This window comes from Macrotis lagotis, chromosome 2, assembly GCF_037893015.1.
Source record: "Macrotis lagotis isolate mMagLag1 chromosome 2, bilby.v1.9.chrom.fasta, whole genome shotgun sequence".
Taxonomy (NCBI): domain Eukaryota; kingdom Metazoa; phylum Chordata; class Mammalia; order Peramelemorphia; family Peramelidae; genus Macrotis; species Macrotis lagotis.
This window is the reverse complement of record NC_133659.1, coordinates 252666940-252680862: the sequence shown is the minus strand read 5'-3', so window position 1 is coordinate 252680862 and position 13923 is coordinate 252666940. Positions and strand designations below refer to the sequence as shown.

The 13923-nt window shown below is 40.0% G+C and overlaps 1 protein-coding gene across 5 annotated transcripts in view; it reads right to left on the bottom strand.

The window, feature by feature from the left end:
• The window catches only part of CBX5 (chromobox 5), a 40549-nt gene that overhangs the window by 22659 nt on the left and 3967 nt on the right, over nt 1–13923 (bottom strand). Inside the window, exon 2 of one of the 5 annotated variants that reach the window (XM_074225746.1) lies at nt 4746–4936. The exons of 2 other annotated variants lie outside the window; for them this stretch is intronic. The gene's annotated coding sequence lies outside the window, so the exon portion shown is untranslated. 2 more of the 5 variants (XM_074225745.1, XM_074225747.1) reach the window with 2 other exon arrangements.

The following is a 13923-nucleotide window of genomic DNA, read 5'->3' as shown; positions in this document are numbered from 1 at the left end:
CCTAAAAAACAAACAAAACAGAACAGAACAGAACAGAACAGAACAAAAAGTACAGCTAGGTGGCAAAGTGGATAGAGCACCAGCTCTGGAGTCAGGAGGACCTGAGATCAAATGTGAACCCAGATACTTAATAATTTACCTAGCTGTGTGACTCAGGGCAAGTCACTTAACCCCATTGCCTTGCAAAAAAAAAAAAAGTACATAAAAAATCTCCATTCTGAAAGAATTATGGTTTACAGAATAGGTCACCTCAAAGAGACTGTGCAGGGGCAACTTAAACCATGTTGCATTTAATGAATGCAATTAAAAAAAATTAATGTCACTTAAATATAGTTTTTCCTACTCTGATCATTTTGACCAGGTTTTTAATAGTAGAACAATGAATGACTCTTCGGCAATACAATTTTAGGGAATCCCTTAAGCAACCTAATTGTTCCCCTTAGGGAAATAAACCTACCAAAAAAACCAAGTTGATACCTCAATTCCTCTGTGTACCTGCACCTTTAAAACTGCTGTGGCAGCTGAGGATGGCAGAATAGATGGGGGAAAATGCTTAGATACTAGAGACAAAAACCTAAAAGAAAAGATAACCTATTTACTAATTTCCAAGGTTAAACCAGTATCAACAACTAGGGAGGCAATTCTCCTCCCCTCAAATGAAGCAGACTTGTAGAGCCAAGGAGGAAAAAGAGAAGACCCTTAGTCTGAAGCTTCAACATGGGAACTATAATATATAGAAAGGCTATTCATAAGCTAGAGATAGAGTAAAAAGCAAAGGACTACAAATAGAAATTGAGTTAAGCTTAGAAATGTGCTCTAGGGGGTATCCAACAGAGAATCAAGTTTTTAAACTGCCAGGTAGACGTTGTGGTCATCATCATCATCATCATCCTCGTGGTTGTCATCAGCATCATCTTGGGGTTCCTATTTGTGTTAAATAGTCCCTACTGTCTGGACTAAGGCAGTAAGAAAAATTGTTTTCTTGGCGAAACTCCATCTTTAGAGGTGTTTCTGTGTGCCCCAAGGAGAGCAAAATTTTCTTTGTGGCAAGATCATTTTAGAAGTGGACTGGATAGCTCTTAGGAGTTATACTTTAAAGACAGAATAGTCACTATTATGAGTTGATGAGGGAAAAAAGCAGGAAGCTGAGGAGATTGATTTTTGAATTAATTTCAAATAAATACGATTGAAAAAATAATCTATGGATATAGTTGGAAATTATAACTCCTAGGATTTAAAAATCCAGTCAGCAAGGAGTCCTGATTCACTTACAAATACTCTCCACCCAGCATTGTTCCTGGAGTGAAACCAGAGTTTTTGCAGTATGGAGAGGTAAGGGGAAGAAGAAAAAAAGGAAAAGCAGGGAGGGGGCATTTAGAAATTCATTCTTCCATCAGTTTGGTAAAACTCCTTGCCCCTCTGGGGGGAGGGGGATTGTTTATTTGAAATAAAAAGTGACCAACAAAAGCAGACACCGACCTCAGCAGAGACAGGAAATGTCATGTTCCAGCAGAACACCCCCCTGCTCTCCCCACTCACCTTGGAATTTCCGGGAGCATGGCAGTTTGGGTCAGAGCGCTGGGGTTACAACCAGCCCTATGTTTAACTGCATTGTGGCTATGGCCTCTTTAGCCTCACCAGGGAAAAGAGGGATTTACATTTGTTTCGCTTCAGTTTGAAGAGGGAGCAAAGAGAAAAATCTCCCCCAGCCCCTTCGCTGTAAAGAGGCCCGAAAGGGGCAAGAAGAATGATGGCCCCCTCCTTTACCTACCGGATCTCCCCAGCTCTTTCTTTCCCTCTGGGCTAATAGGAGGGGCCTCCCCTTCCAGGTCTGGGGCCCGGCGGGGTGGCAGCTCCCCCGCCCCCACCCAGCTGTCTAGGCGCCACTGCGCAGCTGCCACAGTGTGTTGCCAAGGCAACTGGCAGCAGCACTCGAAGGGGAGAGGCAGTCGGAAAAGTTAAAAGGCTGAACTTTCCTTTTCAGTGAAAACTGGGAGGAGAGGTTGTCGGGCGCCTCCCCGGCCCCAGGCTGCGGGGCTGCTCGGGCTCGGCACCTAAACTGCACAAGCCACGAAGAAGACACACAAAGTTTTCAGTCAAGACCTGGGGGGACACTCAGCCGGATTTACATACCTAGCAGGAGGCACGATAAGGCGGCCAGTAGGTCTCACCTCCATTTTACAGGCCGGGGAACTAAGGCTCAGACTGGACCAGGGATTTTCCTAGTTTTCCCTGGAGGGAAAAGCAGCAGAGGCCGGTCGGAGGCCTAGGGACAGACCCGGGTGTCACAGGCTAGAGAGAATGCTAAGACTCCAAAGAAGAAAAAGTCTACCTCTTGCTGCTCTCCTAGTCTGATCCCAGAGGAGGCTTCCCAAGAGGCTCCACTGTCAGCTCAATCACAGGATAAAAACCTATGAAGCTGCCTTGGAGGGGCAACACCTATAATTTTAGGTTAGATTAGGAAACTGAGACCCACAAAAGTTAAATGACTTGTTCAAAGTTAAGATGGAACTCAGGTCCCAGGAAACTAAGTTTACATGAAGATGAGAAAAGCAAATTTTAAGGCTCTAATACCAAAAACTTGGATTTACAACTTTTAGTTAGATAAAAAAGAATGAAATCAGGAAAAAGGAGAAACATTTATTAAAGCACCCCCTATATGTCAGGCTATTGTGCTAATAAAAACACTTTACAAATTTAATTTCATTCAATTCTTAAGATAACCTTGAGAGATAGGTGCTGTTATTAATTGCATTTTATAACTGAGGAAGTATCTGAGGTCAGATTTGAATTTAGGTCTTTCCGATTCCAGATCCAGGGCTCAATCCACTGCCATCTAGACAGTAAATGTATAATCTCGAATATCTTGGCTCAAAGTCATGCTTTTGAAATCATTCCTGAAAGATTGAACAAATAAAGGAGAGAAGAAAAACCGATGTAGACAACAGAGGAAAGAGGAAAAACACCAGCCAATTTACAATTCCATAAATGATTTTCCCTAGCTCTAAAGAATTCTCCCTGTAGACTTCGTGATCTTCTTATGGTTCACAGGTCCTGAAAGGAAGGAAAGCTATATAGTCACTAGAAATTGGCAACTGGTGGTTATTTATTGAGATTGTTAAGAAAAAGAAAATGGTTCTGGGTCATCACAGAAATACAAAAACTGCAAATTTTCAATTTAGCCTAGTATTAAAAGGAATCCATGGAATGAAGATTGTAAAAGTTTCCAATTAGCAGAAGTGAAATGACTGTACCAATTTACTAACTCTTCTATAGCTTTTGTTTGGGGAATGTGGACAAAGCACTCACTGCCTAGAAATAAGTATTTGCTATTTGAGTAGTCAGCCTCAGTTTCTCTATCTATAAAATGAACCAACTCTCTCCCACTCCTTCCTTTCCAATAAAGCAGTGAGTTTAAATGAAAACCAAAAGGCTCAAAGAGAAGAGCAGGGTAAGGGTATGCTAGGATCCTATTGGAACAACAGCAGGAAATCCCTGACCTTCTAAATTCCTGAACTGCTAAACTGTATCACATGCTGAGGGGTAAAATAACCCTTAGAGCTAAACAAGTAAAGGCAGCAACAAAAGAGGAGCAACTGTAGATTTGGGAAGCACTGCTCTTTGAAGCAGCAGGAACTAATAAGCCTTCAGAGAACAGGCCCAGGGATGTTCAGTTCTCAAAGGCAAAAACACTCATCATCACTACTGGAGAGTCAGAATTGCTCTGGGGATTGCAGGCGGAAAAGAGTAACTAATAGCAACTGGTAGTATATAAAAGAGTAAGAGGGTGGAGGAAAATGTCAGCACCAGTGAATTTCCATGGGATCATTCAAGAAAGGAAAAAAAAAAGAATTGCAAAGGGGGAAGCACAAAAAGCTCTTCACCACTTTTCTGCTCCCCTTTCCTTCCAGCTAAATCAAGTGGGAAAGGCAACCTCAGTCATTTCACTCCTCCAGGGCACCTTTAAGAAATGCCTAAAGGCCATAGGGGCAGTAGTCTTTTCCTTTTGGGAAAACAGGTTCTGCAACAGCTGAGGACAGATTCACTCTTGAGCTTTTGCCAAGAGTCAGAGTCCAACCCTAATATGCCGTAAAGAATGGCATGCACTTGTCCGGTAAATCTCTCGGACAGTCACAGATCAGAAGCTGGCAAGGATGACGACATGGTTCTGATGGAATGTGTCTTATCTTAACCTTGAAGTTACAGATCTGCTCGGGAGCAGCAGTGAGAAATGAGAAATGCACTCAGACAGCGCAGGGGACATAATTCTCTCCTAGACAGCTCGACCCAGTGTATTAGGGTCAAATGAAACACAAAGCTGGATGGACAATTTAAGGGCCATGGCCTGCACCAGATAAAGCAGCGAGACTGGTGGTTCACACTGAGCATGGGAGGAGGCGACTCACCAGTATGAGCAACGAGACAGGGCTGGCAGGATGATGGAGTGATTAAAGTGGAATCTAGATACCAGGCAGGAAGAAATTGAGGACAAGCGTCCAAGTGCAACCTTATCCTTGTGGAAATTGCCATGGGATGGGCCTAATGCATCTCATGTTTCTGGAGAAAGTCTTTCAAGCAAAACGGCTCTCACCCCTCTCCTGAGCACTGATGAGAGCTTTCTGTTAAAGGCATCATCCATAGATCAATTCCAGCAGCTAAGACCCCAAGGGACTCAAGAGTGGGGGTACTGTCAGGGTTTATCAAGGCTTTGGGTCAGCAACAACAGGCAAATTTGCCACACAGACCTTTGAACACTGGAGTTGTTCCTTCCAGGAGTCTGCTGGGAGAAAGTGCTTGAGCCAGACTGGCGGTGAGCTAACCACCAGAAAGATATCAAAGGGCTTTTATAGTCAGGCACAGTCAGAATTCACATTCCAAGTTGATGACAAGCAAGATCATTCATCAGATGAATTCTCCAAAAAGGAGAAAGGGGTAGCTGGGGAAAGGAAGAAAAGGTAATTTTTAAAGTTAACAGTTAATCCTCATAAATCGGGCACAGAAAAGATTGTAGAGAAGGCTGGGATAGGTAAACTGAATTTCATGGTTGGTTCTTTCAAGACAAGAACAAACTAATCCTGCAGTTACAGAGTCACCCACATTGGACCTCTAATATTTATACTAATTCTGCTTTATTCTTTTGCTTGTTGGTCACTGCTTTCAATGCCAGATCCCTTCATGGATTGTCTTGAGCCACATGTGGAACACATTTTCATTACCTCTCTATGACTGATGGCAGGCAGTTCATGTCCTTAAGTTTGCCTTTAGGGAGGCTTGGTAGTGTTTAAAATAAGGCATCTGTTAGCATGCTTTGTAATACCAGGCAAGTCAAAGACAGTTCTTTTGAGGAAGAAGACAGATCAGCTACTACAAAAGATGAACTATAATACTGCCTTGATTTTTTTTAAGGTTTCAATAAAATCTCTCTCCTAGCTCACTAAGAATACAGTATCATTTCTATATCATCATTAGTGAAAAAAGCCCAAAGTTAAATGTTAGGAAAGGAAAAGGTTATAAATAAAATCTCTTACCACATGGGGGAAATGAAACAACAACAAAAAATCTTGGATGGTTAAGTTAAACTGGGGCCTTGGGATATAGAGCCTGCCTGGATGAGGACTAGCAAATGATTTGGGTGAAGATTAAATGTCATCTACAACGCTAATAATACATAACCAGTCCTTCACTCGGTCCCATCCAGTCTTATGATAGGGAAATGAAGCTTATGAAAAGAACCCTATTTTAAAAAGAGTGCTTTAATCTGCTCCATATCTATTCTTTGTTTTTTATAGAATTGAGAGCTGATGGTTGTGGAACTGTTACAATGAACAGCAAAAAATAAAATACCATCTATACAGATGTTTTCTTCCACTGGATTTAAGATTTCCAAAGTAGTAGCCCCGTGGCATTTTAACAAAAACATAAACATAGAGATGTACATTACAGGCATCCAGGCTGTCCCAGGTTTGTTAAATGGGTGAATAAGTATCACTCCACCTCCACCAAAAAGCCCAAGAGCATCCAATTCAAGGAGTTAAAAGCTATTTAAATGTCTCTTTAAAAGATTGGATTAGGAAGGGGTGGGGAGGAAGATTAACTCTAGTCATTAACACCCCTATCATTAACAAGCCACATAAAGACTACACAAATTTTATTAAGAGAATGGGACAGGAAGGAAAAACCCAGATTAGCAGAGCTCCAAATGATCTTCTAAAAGTCATGCTAAAACCCCAATTCAGGTACAGTCGAAATTCAATTACCCAGAAAGGAATTATCTCTCTCTTCTTAAAAAGTTTTTCAAGGCCTAGTTACTTGGGCCATCTCCTGGCTTATTTACAAACCTCCACTAAAAGTTGGAGGAATTAGTGCAGTTTACTTTGCATATTTTTTTAATTAGCTGAAAGAGGAAGAAACTTTGAGGATTTCATCTATTTCTCTTTAAATTACCACAAAAATTAGTTGAGATTGTAATCTGAAAGTCGCGTTTGATGAAAACATTTAACAACCAAACTACTGATACTAAATCACTAGATTACAATTCTAGGTATACTAAACAGCCTTCTGGACACACATACATAGTTATGGCTATAAGAAAGTAATTATACTGGATCACGTGTCTCACAAATCAATCATATTTGACTAAAACTTGAAGGAGTAAATGGAACTTGACCAAGGTTGGGCAGACCTAAGATGAAGGTACTTCACCATTCAAGTAGCAGAGAGACTTTTGGGAATCTGGAAACAGGCATATCTAGCTGAAGAAATATAATTTCCAACTGCTACCTCCCAATAATGCCAGTTTTTGGACCAACTAAACTAGACCCATCTAAAGGAACAATTAGGTGAAGATTAAATGAAAATTATTTCCTCTTTCAATGTTAAAACCAAAGTTAAGATCAACTACTTTAATCTGCCACTTCCTAATAACAGACCAAACAATTCTCTTTCATATTGTATTTCAAAAATTCAAAACTCAGACACTTAAGTAGTTTTGTGACACTGAGCAAGTCACTACTTAACCCTGTTTGCTAGAGTTTCCTTATCTATAAAATGAACTAGAGAAGGAATAAGCAAATTACTCTAATATTTTTTTTAAAGAAAACTCCAATTGGAATCAGTGTCATAGATGACTGAAAAATGACTGAACATAGGAAAAAAGTTAAAGAGGGCAATGATCTTTTTATCTTTATATTACCAGCACCTACAGCATCTAGTAGGACCTTTAAAAAAATGATTTTGTAAGGGGGTGGCTAGGTCGTGCAGTGGATAGAGAGCTGGCCCTGGAGTCAGGAGTACCTGAATTCAAATCTGACATTTAATAAATGACCTAGCTGTGTGGCCTTGGGCAAGCCACTTAACCCCATGTCTTGCAAAAACCTAAAAAAAAAAAAAAAAAAAGAAAAATTATTTTGTGCCTCAGTTTCCATATCTAAGGGTAAGAAAAAAAGCTGCCAATACCTTTTTAACCAAATGTGAGGATCAAATATACTTTACTCACTGTGAAACCCTAAAGAAAATATTAGTAATTATTAGGAATTTAAATTAAATACTTTTGTTTGGTTTACTATGAAATTTAGGAAGAAAGACCATTTTGATAGACTACATTTCCACATAACAAATGGGTTATAGAAATCAAGAGTACACTCATATAAAAAAAATTAACTATGTATTTACCAAAACCTGGAGTTTCAAACAAACTGATTTGCAAAATGTTGGTGAGGCAAAAGGAATTTGATATAATCCAACTAAGAGATGTAATTCAAAAATACTGTAAAACTTCAGGAACTGGAAAAACAGCCAACATTCCTTCAATGTACAGTATAATTTTGTGCTTTGCCATCACTTTGGTGTATCTGCAACATGAATTATATTCAAGCCATAGCCTACAATTTAGATAAATAGAATCAAAACAGTATTGAACTTTTCCCTACCCCATACAAGGGTATCCTTGGCAGCTCCTTAACCATCCATTACAATCCAGACCAATTTCTCTCTGAAGCAATTTAAAAGCTGTAAAAAAAATATAATGGGTGATGACAGGAGAAACAAACCCACACCAGAACTTATTGAACCTTGCAGGTCTTTGCAAGTGTCTCTATTGACATTTAAGTGTGAGTTACTGTGCCACAGTCTCATAAAAGTATGCTCAGTGCTCCAGATATATTGATATTTAAAATAGCACACAAAAGCCTCTACTAAATGGGCAAGTTAAAGTGGTGGCTAATCTCCAATTACAACTGGGTATTCCCATGAATTTTACTTGCCAAAGTTCACTTTTTTATTCTGCCTCTCTGCATCGTGGTCATCCCCAATATGGGGGTGGAGGGGAGAGAAGATCTGGTCCAGCAGTAAAGTCTTTAATATTCAAAGATTGAAGCCTTCCATTTGACCCTCCCCCAAATTTTCCCTTGTATTCTAATCCTCTCAACTTCTGAGATCTCCTTGTCTACTTGTGGTGTCTTCATGATTCCATTTGGGGTCTTCCTGATTCCAAGCCTGGTTCCATCTGCCTTTCCCAAGATTTACTGCTCCATTTTACCTCAGCCCCACACAAGGATGGCCAAACACTTGACCTCTGGATCATCAAAAAGTATTGCTTTTTTTGATCAAAAACTCAGAAATCATACAAAAAGTCCCCTGCTTAAATCTATTCTTAGTCCCCACCCCTCTCCCAGGCTACCAATTCTGATTTAATCATTCTTTTCCTTTCTTCCCAAATCTAAATCCATAGTCAATCAGTTTACTGATTACTAATCTTTAGGCTTTTCAGTCTAAACAGAAAAAATCCTTTACCAGACCCTCCACAGACAGTTCCTCCTCCTTTTATCATTTAAATTTATTGAAAGGCAATTGTTTCCACATCTTCTCTCAAAGAAAACTCTCTCCAAAATTACTATATCTTTCAGACTGGAGACTGAAGCCATAATCTTCAAACCTCCATTTAAGGAAAGAACTCAGCAATGGAAATATTTCTCACCAGGCTGTACTACTTTTGAACTTTTCTCTGACTCCTCCATGTTTGGGGCTTTCTTCCTCCTTCCTGTCCTCTCTTTAGAATATACACTCCGTGAAGGAAAGGAGTGTGTCCCCCCCCCCATCCGTATCTAGCACTGTGTGTCCCGCACACAGTAGGAGATTAATGTTTCTTGACTTGGTTTCTAATGGCAAATTAATATGGCATTTAATATATTTAAGCATCACTCAAATTCTTTGAAGCATAACACTCCTGATACTTTCTCCTCTGAATTTTGATGACATTGTTCTTTCTGGGTTTTCTTCCTGTCAAGACTATTTTTTTTCAAGCCCCTTGGAGGTTCATTGTCCATACCATATCCCTTACAATATTTCTCCCCTAAGGTTCAGTCCTGAGCCCTCTCCAATTCTCTTTCTTTTTGAGGATGACCTCATCAGTCCTTGAGGGATTAATTATCTCTAGGCAGATGACTCCTAAACACATATATCTACATCTATCTAGGTTCTTCAGAGTTCCAGTCAACAAAATTTTGAAGTGCCTATCTATTGGGTATTTCAAACCCAATAATATAGACAAGTTAAATTCAAATTTTTAAAAAATAAGATTATCTTATTCTCCAAATCACACCTTTTGTCTAGTCACCCAGGTTGGTAATGTGAGCATTGCTAATGCCTCATCTCCTTCAACCCACATATCTAACTAATTGCTGACTCTGGCATCTATTATGCCAGTCTCTTTATTCATTGGACCACTACCCAAAGGCCCTCAGTATCTCTGGTCTGGGATATAATTTCAATTGCCACTGAATTGGTCATCCTACCTCAAGATCCCTGCCCTCTCTCCTAACCATCTTCCAGACAGCTGCCAAAATGATTTTCTTTAAATACACTAGACCAACAATATCACTGCTCCACTCAACTCCAATGGCTCCTAACTTATCTTGGATCAAATAGAAGCTTCGTTTTTGAATTTTAAAGTTATTCATGTAACCTGGTCTCTGTCTTCCCCCCCAGTCTTATATACACCACTCTCCTTCCCTCTTAATTCTCTCCAGTCCAGTCAAGCTGGCCTTTTAGGGATTCCTCACACAGGACACAGCATTTCCTACATCTGAGCTTTTCTAATGGCTACCCCACCATGCCTCTGTCTCTTAGAATACCTGGTTTCCTTTATAACCTAGCTCAGGTACCACCTTCCAGTTCTCCTGGATCCACTACACCCAAATACACTGGATTTGCTTTTTATGGACACACTAGAATACTTGTCTGCTTGGATAAACTTGTCTCAAATGAGCTAACTGTGGGGCAGGGAACAAGTTCATTTTTGTCTCTATATATCCCTGGGAGCCTGGAACACAGTAGGCTGATTAATGAATGCTTTGCTGACAGATTTAGCCTTTTTGGCCAAGTTGCCATCTTTTGGTTCCATCACTGGCTAACATTAAGGTAAATAAAATTACAACCAGTCAATTGTGCACAGGGAAAAGGGTACTTAACTTGGCTAGAAATCAGAAAATGGGATTTTTTATTCATCAGGGTTACTGCTATTGTCCTTTCCCCACCTCTCCAGGAGAACCTGGAAGGGAGAAAGGGGAGGAGACTTCTAACCCCCATTTTATAGATGATAAAACTGGTTTAGAAGTGAAATGACTTACCCCTGATCACAGTGTCAGAGGCCAAAGGTTTGCCTGGAATTCAAGTTTTGTCTCCTCCAAAACTAGTTCAAGACCTACAGCAGCCTAGGTTTTTTTTGGAAAGATCCAATTATCTGTCTAATGGACAAATTTAACATGTCCAAAATCAAGCTTATTATCTAGATTTCCCTATTTGTTGAGGGTGCCATCATGCAGTCACCCAGGTTGGCAATGTGGACATTGCTGACTCTCCCTGAGAATGAAGGAAAAAATTGGATGACTCTAGAGCAGAGTCCTGGGTCCACAGAGATTGGGAAGAATGAGGAAGAAGGGTAGTCTATGAACTTGGTTGGAAAGAACAAATGCATCTTTATTCTTACTAACCTCTAATCGAAAACAAATATTTCTTTCTATTATGAATTTAGGCAACAAAATATGATTCTGAGAAGTCAATAGGTTTCACCAGACAGAGATCTATGACTTACAAAATAGTTAAGATTCTATGCCCTAGGAAATACAAGGGATGATGTGATAGAAGGAAATTAGCACTAATGGAGTTTCTGGATTTCCTTTATCTATGCCTTTGCTTTCTACTGTCTTTAATTTTTATCAGATTTTAAAATGTAATCTATTGTGAAAGACCACACAAATTAGCCACCTCCTTATCTTACACAGCACCCTGATTCTCAGAGGTCAAGGGGCTGGCATAAGGAGTGAAATCCAAGACTTCTCAGCAGAGCCTGAATTGACCTTTTTTTAGAAGGCAAGGCTTCAATATCCCAAATTGAATTCCACATAGTAGTAGTGCTCTTGACTACTTTTCTGATCAAACACAAAGATGATTCCCAAGAAATTTGAAGACATTGGGATAGAAAAACTTCTGAAAATCTCCCTTTGGACAGGAAACAGTCAGAGGCTGCAAAATACCCCTACCTCCCCCCCACACATTTCCTACAGCTCTTCTCCTAAGGTGTGAGAGCAGTCTCCAGGCCTAAGTGCATTCCATTCTTCTAAAAGTAAATAACAGCTATGAAGGCCATGGCTACATTAGCTTGAGGCACAATTTCAGACTTGAGAGTTCAGCTAGCCCATTACATCCTATTTATAAAGCCCTTCCTTTAAAGAGGTTAAAACACCCAGTTATTAAGCCCTGGTCTGAACAGACCAATAAATGAGTTAGTTATCCATTAGTAAGGGAACTCCCAGAGCTTTGGTCAGAAACACAGCTTGCTAAATTAATCAAAGCTATTGTTTTTTAACTTCCCCAAGACTGATTAACCCAAAAATTATTTAATGAATCACCCAATATTTAAAAAAGGGAAGAGTGAACCCTTAGGGTGTAGTAAGCAGAGCATTATAGATTTAAAAGTTGGGAATCAGGGGAGGCTAGGTGGCGCAGTGGATAAAGCACCGGCCCTGGAGTCAGGAGTACCTGGGTTCAAATCCAGTCTCAGTCACTTAATAATTACCTAGCTGTGTGGCCTTGGGCAAGCCACTTAACCCCATTTGCCTTGCAAAAACCTAAAAAAAAAAGAGTTGGGAATCACACTTGAGATGAGTGACAGACAACAAAAAAATGCCCATCTCACCCATGAAATCTGTAAAATGTTTCCACTTACCTCACATGAGATGAAGAGAGCCTTTAGCAAACTCTAAGTATATAGATATGAACTACTAAGCTTACCACCAAGTCATCATTGTACAAATAGTGTCACCGAGGTGAAGAGAGATCTTAGTTAAAGTAACCTGCCCAAAGAAAGGTGTTAGCTACCAGGAGCCAGGGCTGAGGATGCTCATGTCAAATCTTCACTCCACCAAGCAGTATAGACCCACCTCCAGCTCAAAAGAACAAAGGCTCTCAAGAAATTATTCAAATAAAGACCTCATTTTTATTTTTAAATTAACTTAATTCTAGAAAGGTGGAGATGAGAAGGAACAGGTGAAAAAAATAAGTTCAAAAGCACATTCTTAAGTTAGATGCAGAGTTTTATTTGTGAATAAATCCTCTTAAAATCTTATCCTGGATACACAATAAGCCAAATACTGAGAGATCCCCTAAATTGTAGTATAGTTTAAGACTATTAAAATTTAAATTGCACTAACATTTTTTGAATATCCTATATAGATGCCTAAGGAGGCAATCACCCCTGCTTTCTTCAGAGGGAAACTGAGGCAACTTTCCAAAGAAACCAACGCTTGGCAGATTCAACATGACAAATGCAGAATAGCTTACTATTGACATAGCTGCTGAGAGGAACAGTGTAGGTTTTTCCCCCAAACATGCTGGCGGGCAGAGCTCCTGGACAGACTAAACATAGGCAGTTGTCCCTGTGGGTGTTCTGCCAACACAAGTGTAAAGTTGTCATCAGAAATGAATATGTGCCTTACAGTGGCTTACAGAAATCCCAACAAATCTGCGTCTTGGACTCCTCACAAGCCAACTCTTCTCTGGACGACCTGGATTTTTTCCCATTAGTGCTAAGACAAGGAAGATTCGTCTCTTACAAGTGGATGGGAAAATCAAAGTTTATGTGTGGGAGAAGAGAAGCTTGCTCTGAGTCCAAGTTCATCAATAACAATGTGTAAATAGGGGTTACAAGCAAACCTTCTTGTTACTTAAGTCTTCCTTGTTACTTCTTTAATCAGACAATTCCCTACCACTAGAGTTAGAACATGGATTCAACTATTGGTCACTGGTAAGAAACTTTAAAAAGGACAGGTAGTAGGAGACATTTGGGGAAAGTGTGGAAAGGGATGAGATGGTGGTATTAGTCAACTACAATATGACTTATAAGTCATTTTCCTGTTTGAACTGCAATGACGAACAAGACTTGGCTGCCTCAATATAAACCACGAATTTTTAGGCAGCGAGGTGTTCCTGGGGATATATATGCCTGACCTTAGACACTAGCTGTGTAACCTTGGGCAAGTCATTCAATCTGCCTCCTTCAGTTTTCTCACCTAAAAAATGGGGATAAAAACAGTACCTCCCTCCCTAGAGGGTTATAAGGATCAAATGAAATACATAAATCACTTAGCACAGTCCTGGCACATAGTAGGTGCTAAATAAGCAATTATTCCTCCTCTTCACTTCCCTAAGACTTCTGCCCACAAAGTATCTGAGTGTAAAGCTTTGTATAGGGTGACAAATACGATCAGCTTCATTCATTGCCCTCCCATCCTGTGTCAAATTCTTCAGTTTCCCAAAAACAGGGGTCTTCCCGGCTCCTTCATAGGTCAGTTCACTCCTCAAACTGGATCCTTCAATGGCAGAAGCAGAAAAACCAATCCCCATATACTACATGACTAGGTCAAATGA